General features: G+C 42.9%; 1 long non-coding RNA gene across 1 annotated transcript in view; it reads left to right on the top strand.

Annotated features, from left to right (window-relative positions):
- The window catches only part of LOC141988119 (uncharacterized), a 216,937-nt gene that overhangs the window by 5,726 nt on the left and 193,177 nt on the right, over window positions 1-18,034 (top strand). Inside the window, exons 3-4 of the long non-coding RNA XR_012639659.1 lie at window positions 549-614; window positions 1,908-2,089. This is a non-coding gene — a long non-coding RNA (uncharacterized LOC141988119). The remainder of the gene's footprint in view (window positions 1-548; window positions 615-1,907; window positions 2,090-18,034) is intronic.

Below are 18,034 nucleotides of genomic sequence, written 5' to 3' on the forward strand. Positions count from 1 at the left end.
GATGAAATGGTTGTAGGATGCTGCATGTATTGATCTCTCTTATTATATCTGTAGCCCATGGTATAAAGTTAGATTGAGTGTTAGCATTGTAAACCTTTGTAATTGTGTAACTCACCAAACAGGAAAGAAGCATTAATTAGTGTAAAGTGCTGGTTTTGCAGACAAGAAGGTCCCTTGAAACCAAATGAGGCATTGTGAAACATGAAAGGACAAAGTCTTTGTTGATTGCCTGCCACCTCTCCCTCCCACATACACCCATGAAGAGGAGACAGGTACCACACTTATTCCTTTAGTTTGAGCTCTAAGGGAAGGGAATAACCATCTCTGACCAAAAGGAACTGTATCACTATGCTGCTTGGAATTCAGAGAGAGAGCAATATTTCTAAGCATAAGCAAGGGATTCCCAAGCTGCTTGGTTTGGGTTAGCCCTAAAGGACATATAAAGCTTGCACATTATAGCAGCTACTATTACCTTTTGGCACCTAAGAATGTTCACCTGCTTTAACTTTGTAAATAACTCTCATTTCTTTTTCTTAATCTATTGTTAGTTACTGTGATAGGATTGACTACAAGTGTTGTCTTTGGTTTGAGATCTGAAGTACCATTGACCTGGGGTAAGTGACTGTTCCTTTGGGATTGGAAGTAACCTGAAATTATTGTGATTTTTGGTGTAAGGGATGGTCTATCACACAGGCAAATTTGTCAAGATAAATAGGAATACCCAAGAGGACTGTCTGTGAACTTCACTTAGGAAGGAAAAATCAAACAGACAACTATAAAATGGGGAATAAATAGCTAGGTGGTGATACTGGTGAAAAGGATCTGGGGGTTGTAGTGGATCACAATTGAATATGAGTCAACAATATGATGCAGGTGCAAAAAAGGTTTATATCATTCTAGGATGTATTAACAGGAGTGTAGTATGTAAGTCATGGGAGGCAATTCTCCCACTCTACTCGGCACTGGTGAGGCTTCAGCTGGAGTACTGTATTCAGTTCTGGGCACCACAGTTTAGGAAAGATGTTGACAAATTGGAAAGAGGCCAGAGGAGAGCAACAAAAATGATACAAGATTTAGAAAACCTGACCTGTGAGGAAAAGTTTTTTAAAAAAGGAATGTTTAATCTTGAGGAAAAAAGACTGAGGGGTGACCAGACAGTGGTCTTCAAATATGTTAAGGGCTGCTATAAAGAGGACCGAGAACAATTGTTCTCCATGTCCATGGAAGGTAGGGCAAGAAGTAATGGGATTAATTTGGAGCAAGGGAGATTTAGGTTTGATAGCAGGAAAAACTTTCTAACAATAAGGATAGTTAAGCTCTGAATGAGTCTTCCAAGGGAGGTTACGGAATCCCCATCACTGGAGGTTTTTAAGACCAGGTTAGAAAAACACTGTCAGGAATGGTCTAGGGATATTTGGTCCTGCCTCAGTGCAAGGTGCTTGACTAAAGCTCTTGATGTCTCTTCAAGCTCCACATTTCTATGATCCTATAAAATCAATAGAAAAATTCCTGATGATTTCAAAGGTCTTTGATTCAATACCCCGTTGTCTCAGAACTAGTATTTATCAGGTTTAGACGTTTCTTTTTTTAAAAGACTTTTAACCCCTAACACATTACCATTTATAGATTTTAGTCCTCCTTGATTATATTGAATCTTGTTGCTTCATGTTCACAAATTATAGTGAAAATATTAGTTGAGGCTGAAATTCTGTGGATTGTTTCTCTCTATATCACCTAGTATCTTACAGCACTATAAGATACTGCTTATAAGATAAGATTATGTTCTTATAACCAAGGAAGTAAAATTCTGTTTTCAATTAAACTGGTGCAGTCAATGGATTGCATGAAGATATCAGTATCTTTCTTTTTCTTTCTCCTTATTCATCCATTCTTTATTCTGTTCCCAGCTCACAGATCTTTATTCCAGAAGGCACCTTCAGTTATAGCTCTCAGCCCTGATATAGAAATCAAGATGGCATACATGAAAATAATGAGTAGAAGGACAGGAGATTAAAAGTGTGGAGAAGGATGTATGAAAAGACTGGAATGGGTTCTCTTCCACCCTCTGCCACAGGCTGCCTATGTCATGGTAGGTAAATCACATTAGGCCAATTTTAAAAGGTTATGGGTACCCTCAAGTCCCAGTGATTTCAACTGGAATTCTGGGTGAAAATTTTATCTCCCTCTGCCTCATTTCCCCATTTGTAAAATAATGCTTCCATACCTGGCATTTAAGGCTAAATTCATTAATGTTTGTGAGATGCTCAACAAACACAGAGATGAGATCTTATCAAAGCCTGAAAGTAAATAGTCTCTCTGGGGGAAATGGTTAAACAAAATTTCAGAAGGTTGCATATTTTATGCATACATTTTAACAGGAAGTTCAATTAAAATCTGGCAGTTTTAACCTGTAGATTTTAAAATATGTCCTGAACGATTAAAAGCGGAGAGAGAAACAGCTGTCAGCATAGGCACCAACTTCCTCTCTACCCAGGGGGTGCTCGGCTCCCTCTGCTCTGCCCCATGCCCTGCCCCCAACCCTGGAGCACCCATGGAGTTGGCACCTACGCCTGTCAGGGATAGTGTTGGTATACCTAATCTTGCCTCAGTGTGGGGGGAGGCTGGGGAGGGAGTGCGGGATGGACTACATGACCTCTCGAGGTCCCTCTTAACCCTCCATTTCTATGACTCAATTCAGTTCTATGACACACAGAAAAACTTTGAGGGAAAATCCAAAATCCTTACAAATTTGGAACTTTTTAGTTTGAGAGGTAAGGCAGGTTTGTGTTTTTTAAAATTTGTAGAAAAAACACCATACTTTCGCTTTTAGTGTTTTTATTGGAGACCTTTCTATTTTCCTCACAGTTTATCTATGGTGAGGTAGGTTGAAGTATTTTGTTACTGATTTATGCATTCCACAACAGAACCTAAAATACTGTTCTTCAAGAGTCATCCATCTCTTTCTTTAAAGCTGTTGATTCAATTTGCTAATGTGCTCCATATGAGTGGAAGGATTCTGGGTTTCTCATGACTCTTATTCCAATGTATTTCAAGTAGATCACTTCCTTTAATTTATTTTTTAATATGGGTAGATTGTAATCTGAGAGATTACGGATCTGGGGACAAATTCACCCAGCCTGCTGGGTTTTCTGTTCAAATGTATAAAACAATATGCAGAATTCTATAAAATATAACACATTGCATAACCATATGCATACAGTTTCAGATAACAAGGTTATTTTTGCTATGACATATGAACATGTTCAATTATTTACTCTTTTAAAGGCATCAAGTAACTGGTTTTCAGAATAAATTACTGCCAAACTCATACAGAGCATATAATTCAAGAGAAAACAACAAACATGGTCTTGTGGATTGCTAACAGCAACTACGTTCGTGCTGTAGCCATATGGCAAAAATCCTATCTCCTTTTACAAAATGAACTGGGAAAACTTACTTACATTCAGGATCTGCTTTTGAACATGGATTTTAAAGTACAATTAAATGTGTGGTTTTGAATAGAGCCAAAGAAAATCACCAAATAATGGAGGAGCTCATGGAAAAGTTTTATTTGGCACTCGTGACTGCACAGTATGTTACATTTCAGGTGACCACCCTTGGTGTGTGCTTCTCCTCATTCTATACCTCCAGGCAATGAAGTAATTGAAGACTAGCATGAGGCAGAAGTCACTTGTTTAGTACCAGTGCTCCCAGAAGCTACTGAGAGTGCTGTTGTTGGATATGGATGGTGTTGGCTTGAGCAGGGGTTCCTCAACTTTTTGCCTGCATGACCCCACTTTGAGACTTACCTTTTCCTGTGACCCTATATAGCAACATAGTGACAAAAGAATCCAAGGAATTTACACATTAAGTATTTTATTTAATGCCTTCTATTGTGACATGTGGGCTTGCATGTTGCAACCCAGCTTCTTGAAGTCCAGGGCATGGTAGAAATTGTACATCTAATTTCCGATGTGACATCAGCGACAGATCGATATGGAGACTTGATGGACAACATGGATTCACCAAGGGCAAGTCATGCCTGACCAACCTGATTGCCTTCTAGGATGAGATAACTGGCTCTGTGGATGTGGGGAAAGCAGTGGACATGATATATCTTGACCTTAGCAGAGCTTTTGATACGGTCTCCCACAGTATTCTTGCCAGCAAGTTAAAAAAGTATGGATTGGATGAATGGACTACAAGATGGATATAAAGCTGGCTAGATTGTCGGGCTCAGCGGGTAGTGATCAATGGCTCGGTGTCTAGTTGGCAGCCGGAATCAAGTGGAGTGCCCCAGGGGTCGGTCCTGGGGCCGGTTTTGTTCAACATCTTTATTAATGATCTGGATGATGGGATGAACTGCACCCTCAGCAAGTTTGCGGATGACACTAAGCTGTGGGGAGAGGTAGATACGCTGGAGGGTAGGGATAGAGTCCAGAGGAACCTAGACAAATTGGAGGATTGAGCCAAAAGAAATTTGATGAGGTTCAACAAAGACAAGTGCAGAGTCCTGCACTTAGGATGGAAGAATCCCGTGCACCGCTACAGGCTGGGGGCCGATTGGCTAAGCAGCAGCTCTGCAGGAAAGGACTTGAGGATTACAGTGGATGAGAAGCTGGATATGAGTCAGCAGTGTGCCCTTGTTGCCAAGAAGGCTAATGGCATATTGGGCTGCATTAGGAGGAGCACTGAAAGCAGGTCAAGGGAAGTGATTATTCCCCTCTATTCGGCACTGGTGAGGCCACATCTGGAGTACTGAATCCAGTTTTGGGCCCCCCACTACAGAAAGGATATGGACAAATTGGAGAGAGTCCCAGCGGAGGGCAATGAACATGATCAGGGGGCTGGGGTACATTACTTACGAGGAGAGGCTGAGGGAACTGGGATGATTTAGTCTGCAGAAGATAAGAGTGAGGGGGGGATTTGATAGCAGCCTTCAACTACCTGAAGGGGGGTTCCAAAGATGATGGAGCTCGGCTGTTCTCAGTGGCGGCAGATGACAGAACAAGGAGCAATGGTCTCAAGTTGCAATGGAGGAGGTCTAGGTTGGATATTAGGAAACACTATTTCACTAGGAGGGTGGTGAAACACTGGAATAGGTTACCTAGGGAGGTGGTGGAATCTCCATCCTTAGAGGTTTTTAAGGCCCGGCTTGACAAAGCCCTGGCTGGGATGATTTAGTTGGTGTTGGTCCTGCTTTGAGCAGGGGGTTGGACTAGATGACCTCCTGAGGTCTCTTCCAACCTAATATTCTATGATTCTATGACACAAGTGTGCTAAATCCAGCTTCACAGAAATACATGCTTGCTCACTGCACCATCTGTTTCAAGACACATGTTAAGAATGCAAGATATTCATTCAGGACAGTGAATCAGAACTACAAGAGAGAACACTGGGCATATGTTCCTCACAAGAATCGATCTCAGGAAATTTCAATAAGCTGTTCAATTTCAGCTGCTTGGCAAATCCATGACAGAAGGCTTGCACTGAAAGGGGTTTTGCACCCCATCATACTTTTGTCATGTCCAAATCAGGGGAAAAGGATGCAAACAATTCCTCCATCTGGCTGAGATGTTCAGCCATCATCTGTGTGGGGGGTGAATAATTTCATTGTCAGCCAGGAACTTGCAATACTGCAGGAAGGACTCATCGTTTGTCTTCAATAGATTATTCTTTCAGAAAACTTTTTTCTTCATGAATCCTGTAATTTAGTCCCTCAGCTGAAGGATTTGGGTGTTCTTTCCTTGCAGGCCTGTATTCAATTCATTCAGTTTTCCAAATATGTCTGTGTGACATAAGCAAGAAGGCACAACATCCTTTGGTCACATAGAAAATCACCAGATTCACTCTTTTTCCAGTCTATTGCATAGGCATGCAGCTCAGCTCTCACTTCAAAAAATCATCCCAGTACTTTTCCTCTCAAGAGTCAATAAGTTTCAGTGTGGAACAACACATCATGCTTGGATCCCACGTCTTCACACGGTTTTCCAAACGGACGTGCGTGAAGAGACTGAATCTTGATGTATTTCACAAAACTTCACCAGGCTCTGGACTCAACTTTAGATGCCAGTTGTTCTCTGTGAATCATACAGTGAGTCCACACGCAAGATGGAGCAATTTTCTTTACCAAGACCTGCTTTGTGGCCTGCCATAGACAGAGCTCCATCTGTGCAAAAGTCCACTATGCTATCACACAAGGTATTTTTGTCTTGCGTGTAGCCATGTAGCACATTGAACATTCCTTGTGCTGTCTCATTTCCAGAAGGAAGAAGACCGAACAGAATGTCTTTGACAACTGCACCCTCCATGTGTATTTCACAAAAGCCAAGAAATGTGCATCACAGCACTCAGTGCTCACATGAACTTGAAGAGCAAAAGCATCCATATTTTTCAGATGCTCCACCAAAGTGTGTTCCTGATCTGCTGATGTTGCCTCAATCCTTTACTTCACTCTGTTGCTGGAGGATGATATGGCTTGAGTTTGTTTGCTTGGTTTCCCCACCTGTTTGCCAGATGCATTTGATATGGTGAAGATAAATCAAAGTCTCTCCAATTGTGTAGGCTTCTTCGCCTGTGTGATGTGTTGACGCACCTGAAATGATGCCTTTTGAGTGTGGCCAGAGACTGATTTGGTTTTCTTGAACTGCACTTATTGACACAAAAGGTCTTCTTTCTGGTGCTGGAAAAATGACCTTGGTTTTCTTATGTGTTCCCCATGAAGGGTTTCTAAGTGCTATTTAAGTTTATTAGGCTTCATGCTTTCGTTAGATAACACTGTGTGACATAGTAGCGTTTTGGCCTTTCTTCATTTTTGACAAAAGCACTGGTGAAGCCATACTCAAAGAAAGCCTTGTCATATATGCAAACACCTTTCTTGCACTCTTGTTTTTCATTCATAACTGCATCACTAGATTCATTGCTGGAGGTTGAAGCAGATACTCTGTGTAAGAATCATAGGACTGGAAGGGATTTTGAGAGGTCTTCTAGTCCAGTCCCCTGCACTCTAGGCAGGACTAAGTATTATTTAGACCATCCATGACAGGTGTGTCCATTGTGCCTCTTATCACAAATCAGAAGAATTCACTGTTAAGCAAATGAAACCAGGACTTAGGATATTAGGTGATACGAAGGCAGCACAAAGACAGTCACTTACAATGATTATCAAGTTGCCAGTAGGGTACTCAAGGTGGCATAAAAAGATATGGGCCCTGCCTTAAGGCACTTACAAGCCACTGCAGATTCCCATTTCAGAAAAGTCTAGCACAGGCTCCTACCAGCTCAAGCAGAGAGGATGCTCTGTTGATAAGGCTGCTGCCCACAGATAAGGATCTTTTGGATTCAAATCTCTCAGGTGGATGCTTGCATAGCCAGATAGTGCAAATGGCATGGCGTCTGCACTGCCACCTCCACACAGCCATGTCTGGACCTACTCCAAATGCCTTGCCAGGAGGCCACCATTTTACAAAATGGCTGCCTCTGCATAACGTGGCCTCACACACACCATATGTGCAAGTTCATTCTGTGAGGCAGCCACCATTTTGACCTACAGAATGGTGGCCTCTGTGTGAGGTCATGCTACATGGAGGCCACCACTTTGTGATCAAAATGGCAGTCTTCTGGCAGGGCATTTATGAAGCAGGTCCTGACATGTTGGGGGGCAGTTGGCATCATCTCGCTGGCTGAATCTGGCCCATTGGACCTGCAACCCTATATGTTGATGGCAGGTCACGACCCACAGTATGGGAACTGCTGACATAAAGGTATTAGAGCAACCATCATAAATTCACATGCCTACAACTTGCTGAGCATACTATTCAGGTTTTTGTAGCATGCTCATTACTGTAGTATCTGGGCACCTTCCAGTAGTGCTGTCAAGGCTGATTCCCCACTCTGGCAATTCGAGTGCAGAAGTGGGGGGCCCACAAGGATTCTAAAAATTAATACTGGCCACTCCAGGCTTGTATTAAACTCCCAAGGTTACAGCTTCTCTCTGACCTTGGATGGGTAGATGCTGCCACCATCCAAATGCGCAAAAAAAAAAAACAACAAAAAACCAACCCCAAAAAACCCAACCCTTTTGAGAACCCAGAAAGGCACACTTGGGAATTCCTTCCTGTGGGGTACCCTCAAGCCCTTTCACCCCCAGGGAAAAGCTGAGAAAGAAAACCAAAGAAAATCAGCTGTTGCCACCAGCTAATTAAACAACATGTGCACAAACCTCTTAGGGTCACAAAATTCCAATCCTGTTCTTAAAAAAGGTAAATTTTATTAAAAAACAAAGAAAATACATCTGGAACTTTAGGCTTTTTGCTAGACCAACATTTTTTTTTACAAAAATTAAGCATCAAGATAGCTCTCTTGAGGTTCAGCTTAAAGGTTACAAGCAAAACAAAAGCACCTGGAGTTAGCACAGAGGAGTCCACAAGCCAATAAGAAATACGCCCCCCCCCCCCAAATCGTGTCTTTCTAGATCTTCCCTGACTTACTTACGTATCTGGGGTTTCAGATAAGCAATCTCTAGGTATGATCTGATGGTTTTTCATACCTGGCTTAAAGCTTCCTACATCATAGCTCAGCCCGGTTCCTGCTCTGCGTCTCCTCTCCCTTTGTCTGTTGTTGTTCTCCGGAGAAAGTTTTTTCCCAATTTTAAAAAATTCTAGCCCTCCCATTGGCTCTTTTGGCCAGGTGCCCACTCCCTTCTTTTTACGTATGGGCTTTTTTAACCCTGTATAGGTAAAGCAAGTAGAGAACAGCTACCAAGAGGGATTTTATAGCTAACTGACTGGCTGGGTGTCCATAAAAGGAAGCTACCCCCCACTTCATTTATCACAAGTGCATTAAGCAATGTGACTACACATCTGTCTCATATTATTTGTTCTCTCATGCTCTTCCCAGAGGAGCAAGTGTGTGCAGTGGTGTCTCTTGTTTTGGTAGTATGTAGGGGTATACAGAACCAGAGGGGGGTTCTGTTTCCTACACACACAAGAATTACTCTTATTGTTGAGCATTCCATTATGCCACAGTTGTCAAGCATGGTCTTTCTCAGTGAGCTTTAGACAATCTTTTAGATAGCCTAAGCCCAGGTCATGGAGCACTTTACAGATAAGGACTGAGACCTTGAACGTGATTCAAAATTCCATGGGAAGTCAGTGTAGGGAGCAAAAGACAGGTTTGATATGTTTGCGGTAGCCTGTGTTGCTGAGAAGTGCTACAGCATTCTGTACTAGTTGGAGTTTCCTAAATGCTGAAGGCTTCATGCCCAGGAATACTGCATTTCTGTAATCCAGCTAAGAAGTGTTGAAGGCATGAATGACTTAGGCCAGGTCTTCATCCATCAGGGTGGTACAATGTTTCCTAGCCAAACAGAGATGGTAGAAAGTTAGTCACAGATGCTGTAATGTGATAGCTCAGCATCAAAAAGGAATCCAACAGTACTCTTAGGGTACGTCTACAGAGGGCAGGGCTCAGGCTGTGGGGCTAAAAATTGCTGTATAGATGTTTGGTCTCGGGCTGGAGCCTGAGCTCTGGGGCCCTCCAACCGTGTACTGAGCTAGCACGGTTTGAAAAATTGGTGGTGCTGGGAGTGATGGGGGGAAGTAACCAGGACAGGCTGAATGCATTGGCAGATAAATTCTAGCACAACAAAAGGTGGAATTTAGAACAGAGAATCTAGAGCTGGAAGCCTGCCTTGCATAGAAGAATAAAAGGGATAGAAGACATCAGAGAGAAAATGTGTAAAATTGTGACATGCTGTTGTTAAGGATCAACACTGATGCATTCATGAGTTGGGGGTCAGTGTAGAGACTAAAGCCAGGAAGAACATACATAATTGGTTAAACAACCAACATACATAATTGGTTAAACAATCACAAACAACGAGTAGCTATTAATGGAATGATGTCTGATTGGAAGGCAGTCTCAAGTGGGGTTCCACAGGGATCTGTTCTGGGTCTGGTGATATTTAACATCTTTATTGATGACCTGGATGTAGGAATAGAGAGCATATTGGTCAGATCTGCAGATGACACAAAGCTGGAGGGGTTTCAAACCCTTTGGAGGATAGAGCTGAAATCTAAAGAGATCTTGATAACTTGGAGAACTGGGCTAGAGACAACAAAATGAAATTCAACAAAGACAACTATAAGGTGCTATATTTAAGAAAGAAAAAACAAACGCACAAGTACAGAATGGAAGATAACTGACTTGTCAACAGCACTGCTGAGAAGGATCTGGGAATTGTGGTGAATCACAACCTCAACATGCATCAACAGTGTGATGCTGTTGCAAAAAAAGGAAATGCAATTTAGGTGGCATTCAAAGAGGCATAGCATGCAAGTCACAGGAGATGATAGTATCACCGTATTTGGTGCTGGTTAGGCCTCAGCTGGAGTACTATATCCAGTTTTGGTCACCAATGTATAGAAAGGATATAGAGAAACTGGAAATGATCCAGAAGTGAGCAACAAAGATGATCAAAGGGATGGAATGCAAATCATATGAGCAAAGGCTGAAGGAATTGGGTATGTTTAGTTTGGAAACAAGGAGATTAAGGGAGGACTTGATAATAGTCTTCAAATACTTGAAAGGCTGCCATAAAAAAGATGGAGAGAAGTTGTTCTCTCTTGCCACAGAGCGGAGGATAAGATGCAATGGGTTCAAACTATAGCATATCAGATTTAGATTAAATCTCAGAAAAAACTTCCTAACTGTAAGAACAGTAGGACTATGGAACAGACTGCCTCGCGAGGTCATGAAAGCTCCTTCACTGGAGGTTTTCAAAAGAAGGCTGGATAGCCATCTTCTCTTGGATGGTTTAGAAACAACAAATCCTGCCTCTTGGCAGGGGGTCAAACTAGATGGCCCTTGCCATCCCTTTTAAACCTATGGTTCTATGATTCTAATAGCATAATTATATGGTTTAGGCTATGTCTACCCTATGCCACTGTTAGCACATAGTATAGATGCAGACTACAAAAATGGAAGGAATTTGTCACTGTAGGAACTCAACCTTCCTGAGCGATGGTAGCAATGGAAGCATTTTTCCTTTGACCTAACTGTCTACACTGGGTGTTAGGTTGACATATATACAGCACTCAGGGGTATGGATTTTTCATATGCTAAGTGCCATAGCTATGTCAAGCTAAATTTTAAATGTAGACCAGGCCTTTGCTATAACTGAGAGCCTGGCAGACACATATTTTCAAAAGAGCTCAGCATTTGCCTAATTTCAGTCCTATTTGAGTCAAGGGTAAAACTCCAAGAAACTGGAGGCCAAGCACTTGCAGAATTGTTTGCGTGAAGAGCACTACAATAATCAAAGCCAGTTGGTGCTCGATATATATATCAAGGTTTGAGCATTAGCAAGGTTAAGAGACTGTCTTTTCTTAGTAATGTATGTGAAGGTGATTTTTAAAAAAAAGAATTGCATGAAGACGGGACTATGCTGAATGAAACAAAGCTTGGGCTTGAGGATAACTGCAAGGCTTTATGTTGTGCCACGAGGTAGATTTTGTTTATGTATCCATATGAACTACAAACCATGGAAGCACATGCATAGTCCCATTGAGCTCTATGGGCCTGCTCTCATAAAATTAAGCATAAAATTAACATAAGTATTTTCAGGATTGGGGCCTGCCTAATAAATTTTAGGGAAGAATAAAAATTGTATTATTTCAGCAATGTATACTACAGAACAAAGAAAAGGAGTACTTGTGGCACCTTAGAGACTAACCAATTTATTTGAGCATGAGCTTTCGTGAGCTACAGCTCAGGACAGTATGCATCCGATGAAGTGAGCTGTAGCTCACGAAAGCTTATGCTCAAATAAATTGGTTAGTCTCTAAGGTGCCACAAGTACTCCTTTTCTTTTTGCGAATACAGACTAACACGGCTGTTACTCTGAAATCTACTACAGAACAATAAGCATATTATTGTTTCCCTTCTGTCAACCGATAGCAGATGTCAGGGTGTTTGCAGGTGGGCTTCTTGGTGGAGAAGACATCAATTACATGGAGTTAGGTATGTTCATAGTGCAACTTGTTTATATTACACGCACCATTCATTGAGCGGAGGTGGTCACAGATGGCATGCAGGTAATTCCCTATTTCAGGAATCTCAACCCCAAAAACAAAGCCCAGTCTCCAAGAAACAACTCTGCCTCAAAAATTGACTTTAGTTAGAGAGATTAAGGCGGAGAACAAACTTTCTTGCTGCTTGCCACTGTTTCCCCCCAAAAGGAGTTAATCATAAAGCTGACAACAATACCACATTTCTTCTTAGCGTGTGAGCAGTGTTCAGTCTTTGAATAAGTATTTATAATACTATGTGTAACAGTGTCATCCGGTGACTCCACCACAGCATCACTTTCTTAATAAAATACTGCTCTGGTTACTGATGTAGGGTTGTTTTGCGTTTCTGTCTGCGTTTGCTGCTTTGGATTTGTTGTTAGGTAATTTTCTACTGTCTGTCCCCCTTGAAAGAATTATAAATCACACCAATAAAACCTTAATAAAATGTTGATTTACAAATTCTGTTTTGCACTTTGGATACAAAAGAAGTGACTGGTTTATACTATTTATACCAGTTCTAAGTTTGTAAAAAAATAGCCCTTAGGGAGATGAACTCATTCTTATGGAGACTTGCAAGCTGATGAGGAACACTATTTTTAAAACAAAACAAAACAACGCACTGTAGAGCTAAGCCTTTCCTCATCAGCTTATTCTAAAGCCCACCTTAAAGCTCTCCCTTAACCCTCCCAAATAAAGACCAAAGACTGAACAGATATTTCTAAGGCTTTAATTTAGTTTAACTGGAAATAAGTTCCTGTTTTTCTTCAAATGCAAAGATTACCAATTTATGTTTTAAAGTAGCACTTAGAAATTATAGTGCTCTGTGCAATGTCCTACACTAAAGTCGTCTTTGTGGTTAGAACCATAGGAAGGGACCTTCTGGGTCATCAAGTCCAGTCCCCTGCTATTGCAGGCAACCTTGTCATATAATCCTGTTTGTAAATGTATCCAGTTCCATTTTAAGACTAGATGGTTTGGTTCTTTCTAAGCTAACCTGCATGTTTGACCTGACTGCATGAGACTGGGGCCCATGTTTTCCCCCCGCCTTCACTCTCCCCACAAAGCACAAATAAGTTATTTTATATTTAAAGCAGCGTAAGTTAGAGATTGCATTTTTACTAAGAATGTATTACAATTATCTTGATTATTCTACTTTAAAGAGACAGTGTGGGGGCCTGGTAGCGGTTTTGTTGTTCTCAGCCAGGAAGCATAGTGTAGATCACAAAAAGCCATAGACATCAGAACTTGTCTTACAGAGCGGGGATGTTGGGAAACCAAGTGTAAAAGCACTGGCTTTAGGGATGCTTTAACGTAAAAGGCAAGAGATGGAAGTCTAAGTAATGCATCTCAGCTTGTGGCACCTCTATAGCTCCCAGCCGGCCACATGGCACCATTGTGGCACCAAGACTGTGTGAGGTAGTTCACATGATGTATTTACCTTCACAATATCACGTATTTATCAGAAGGGAAATCTTTGAAAGATACCTGTGTATTGCAAGGTGGCTCTAGCACGGTGTTGTTGTCAGCAGAGAGATTGAGAAAGCGCAGCAGTGATGTCAAACAAAAGTTGGGCAAAAAAGGCATTTAAAAACAAGTCTGAAAATAGAAAGGTAACAAGCACAGTTTTCACAGCTCACTCGCTAATAAAAAGAGCCAGATTATGGCTGACCCTGTGCATCTAAGCAAGCAGGGGCAGAGGACACATAGGGAGTTCCCCCGTGTACCCTTTAAAGTCCAACCCTGGGCTCAAGGACTGGGAGGATCTAGGACAGCTGGTGCCAGAGTCCTGAAAAATGGAAGAGTTTCCCTGGTCCAGAACCCCCTTCCACACCATTTGAGCCAGCATAGGTGCATGCATTGCACCAATGTAAAGATGGCTGCTGCAATGTGCCTCTTCTGATCACCAATAAAAAATTCCATCAGAGTCTGTCATCATTCTCCTGGGAACTGCTACTGCTGCAGAGCCTCTTTGCACAGGCTCTGTGGCTTAACAGACAAAAATAATGAAATATCTGTGTTTCTATTACAACAAATGCATTTTTTAAAAAATCTTTTGCCAGCTGTTTGGATGCAGATAGTGAAGCTACTGCTCCAAGCCCTGGAACCGGAGGGTCCCAGCATTGCAGAGCCTGGTGGACAGAAGTCTTCTGGCTCTGTGAATTGTATAATTTGTGGACAGGGCATCCTCAGAGACTGAGAGTTTATTCACATCTTTTAATAAAGTTTTATTGTTGCCATGTAAATTTGCAGCTTTGAGAAACTGAGGTTTTTAAGCAAGACACGAAAGAGGAACACACATTTGTGACAGATATGACAATTTCCTGCAATATCTTTGGGAGCTCTTACTGTATTGCTGTGGGCCAAGGATTGCATAAAATTTCATGAGGGAAGGTGACCACAGCTACTCCAGGAACTAAGAACAGTGGGGGCTGATTAGGCAAATTCACTCAGGTTGTAACACCTCCAGAGAAGTACTATGACAAGATTCTCCAGAGACCATCAGGCAAAGAAAGAACATTGGATAAATATCCTGAGTTTAAACTGACTCAGGATCTTCCTTCTGATCCATCAAATGGACAGGACCTTCTATCTAAGGGGAGCTCCAATCCTTTCTGGGAAGGGTTGGAAGGTCTTTGGCCTACTGAGACTCATAAAACTGGTGGTTTTTAGCATGTGTATAGGAACTCCCATTGTTTTTATATGCTTTTTTTTTGGTAATGCTTTCACCTTAAAAATAAATGAGCTTGCTTATAAAGAGCAGTGTGATGACTTGTGACTGCTGGCAACTACAGCTGTTCATAGCCTTCTCAGAGAGAGCAAAGCACAGACACTGGCCTCTTTAGGCAGCCTGGGTTGCTGGACATAGCACAGTGTAGTCAGGGAACTGTGCATCCTGAAAAAGTCCGGCAGAGGGGGAATTTTAACCTGTCTTTTCCATCCTGGGTGAGTGCCCTAACCAGTGGGCTACAGATTATTAGGGGCACCACCATCTCCTCCTCCTCCTTGTTTTGTGAATCTAGACTTTCATTTCCTTTGTTTTTTGTTAAAAATGCCCCAAACAAAATATTTTATTTGACCTAAAACAAAATTTTTCCAACTTTTTAATTCACTGAAAATTCCAAAAATGCTCTGTTTTGACTCAACATAATTTTTTCATTTCTTTTAAAGGAACTGACAGTGAACCAAAAAATCAGTTATTTGCCCGACTCTAATGCCGAGAGTTAAATGTTTCAGTTCATGCAGCAGAACTGTATATTCTTTTAAAATTTTCAAATACGTTAACTGAAAGATTGGAGGCAAGCTATAAAAGCTGAAGACTCCCATTTATTTTTTTTTATTTTGATAGCAGTCTGCTTCCCATCCCAATTGGCAAAATCATGATCATGTTTTAGCATTGGTCACTGCTGCCCTTTCCCTGATTTATTTCTATCTCCACTCTTCCTTTCCTTCTGCTTAATTGCAATAATTTAGTTTGCCTGTTCATTCTCTTCCCTGCTGTGCTGTGAAATGAACAATGATTCAGGCAGCTCTTGGAACTCTGCTTGAATGTTAAGTTTTACAGAAAGTTACCCAATTTTATGGCCTTCACATCCCAATTATTTTTTTGATTATGATAGCATTTACAATATGCTGTCCAAACACGTAGCAAGACTGTTCCAAAGAGCTCATAATCTAAGATGATGAGGAAGGAGAGCTCATAATCTAAGAGGGGTAGGGAAGAGGAATAAAGCATACAATCAGTTTACAATATACAGTAGAACTTCAGTTACAAACACCTTGGGAATGGAGGTCGTTCGTAACTCTGAACAAAACATCATAAGCAGGGTTCTGGAGGCCCAAACTGACAGAGAAAATGGGCTCAGAGGTAGTCTCAGCACATCAGGTGACAGTCCCAAGGGGGTTTCCGTGATCGAACCCATCACAGTGAGGTAATGTGTTTTAGTGGGCCAACTTCTGTTGGTGAGAGAAAGACAAGCTTTTAAGCTACACAGAGCTCTTCTTCAGGTCTGGAAGGTACTCAGGGCATGGCTACACTTGCAAGTTTAGAGCGCATTAAAGCAGCCCAGTGTGCTCTAACTCACGACATGTCCACACTGACAAGGCATGTAGAGCGCTCTGACTCCGCGGCTAGAGTGCTCCTGGTACTCCACCTCGGTGAGTGGAATAACGTTTGATGCACCCCTGCTGGAGTGCTGCAGTGCCAGTGTGGACGTCCTGGTCTGTTAATGCGCTCTGATCGGCCTCCAGAAGTGTCCCACAATGCCTGTTCTAGCCGCTCTGTTCATCACTTTGAACACTACTGCCCTGCCCTCAGGTGACCAACTGTCAGACCCGCCCTTTAAATTCTCTGGGAATTTTGAAAATCCCCTTCATGTTTGCTCAGCCAGGAGTGGAGTGCTCTCAGCGAATCTTTCCAGGTGACCATGCCTCCATGCACCAGGCGATCCCCAGTATGGAGCAATGGCAAGGTGCTGGACCGCATCAGTGTTTGCGGGGACGAGCTGTCCAGTCCCAGCTGCGCTCCAGCCATAGGAATTACGATACCTTCAGGCATATATCAAAGGACATGATGGAAAGGAGCCAGGACTGGGACGCACTGCAGTGCAGGGTTAAAGTGAAGGAGCTGCGGAATGCCTACCACAAAGCCCGTGAGGCAAACAGCCACTCCGGTGCTGCCCCTGCAACCTGCCGTTTTTACAAAGAGCTGGACGCAATACTTGGGGGCGACCCCACCTCCACTCCGAGTACCACCATGGACACTTCAGAGCCCAGTTCAACAAGGCAGGAGGAAAGAGGAGGAGGAGCAAAGTGGGAGCGAGGGTGCTGAGGCAGAGGAAGATGCATGCAGCTAGGAGCTGTTCTCAAGCCAGGAGGAAGGTAGCCAGTCACGGCAGCTGGTGCTTGGGGAAGGACAAACACCAGAGGAGGTTCCCGATAAGCGGCTTTTATTTTGGAAAGGAAGTTGTTCGGTGTGGACTCTTGGGGCAAGGAGGGTTAAGGCTGCATGCATGCCTAGATGTGGAATAGGGCATTAATGTGCTCTCTCACATCGTGGTAATCGGCCTCAGTGATCTCTTCAAAGGTCTCATCCAGAACTTGGGCAATGCACTTGCTCAGGTTTTGTGGGAGAGCCACTGTGGTCCTTGTTCCAGTCAGGCTAACATGTCTGCGCCACTGTGCCATGAGGGATGCGGAGACAATTGCTGCACACAGGCAAGCTGTGTATGGGCCAAGGCAGAAGCCATTGTAGTAGAAGACCCTCCCTTGCTTCCCAGGTCATCCACAGCAGCGAGATATCTTCCAGGACGAACTCCTGTGGAAAATGTGGGGAGAGTGTTCAGTATAGGGGCCCCCTGCAGCTGTTGGCTCTCCCCAAGGCACAGAGGACAGTACAGCCATGAAAGGACCATACAGCCAGAGGACAGTACAGCCATGAAAGAATCAGTCCCCCTTGATCCTGTGCTTACTCACCATTTTGGGGCTCCTGGGGGTTGTGTGTTCGCTTTGCGACGGGCAAATTATACTACTGTGTAGACTGTGCTTGCCCTCCTTAAGTATGGAGAACCATTGCTCTGTCTGGTGTGAACAATGCTGCCTCTGTTAAGTGTTGCATTTTGCCTTTACAGATGCAACCTTGAGATCTCAGCCGTTAATGTTATCACCAGCTGAGAGGCTGCAAAGAATCAGGAAGGGGCCACGTAGAAGCAAAGCGGACATGTTGCATGAAGTCATGCAGCGCTCCCTTAATGAAAATCAAAAAGTGCAGGAGTGGTGGGAGAGTGAAAGGAGGGTCCACCAGCAGAATGTGGATCGCCGGCACCAAAGCACAGAGCGGCTGATAAGCATCATGGAGTGCCAAGTGGACTCGATCCAGGCGCTCGTAACCATGCAGGCGGACTACTACCGCCCCCGTTGCAGCCCTTGTCCCAAAACTCTTTCCCTTGTGCCCCCATGTCACCTCC

The sequence above is a fragment of the Natator depressus genome, chromosome 5, assembly GCF_965152275.1.
Source record: "Natator depressus isolate rNatDep1 chromosome 5, rNatDep2.hap1, whole genome shotgun sequence".
Lineage (NCBI taxonomy): Eukaryota > Metazoa > Chordata > Testudines > Cheloniidae > Natator > Natator depressus.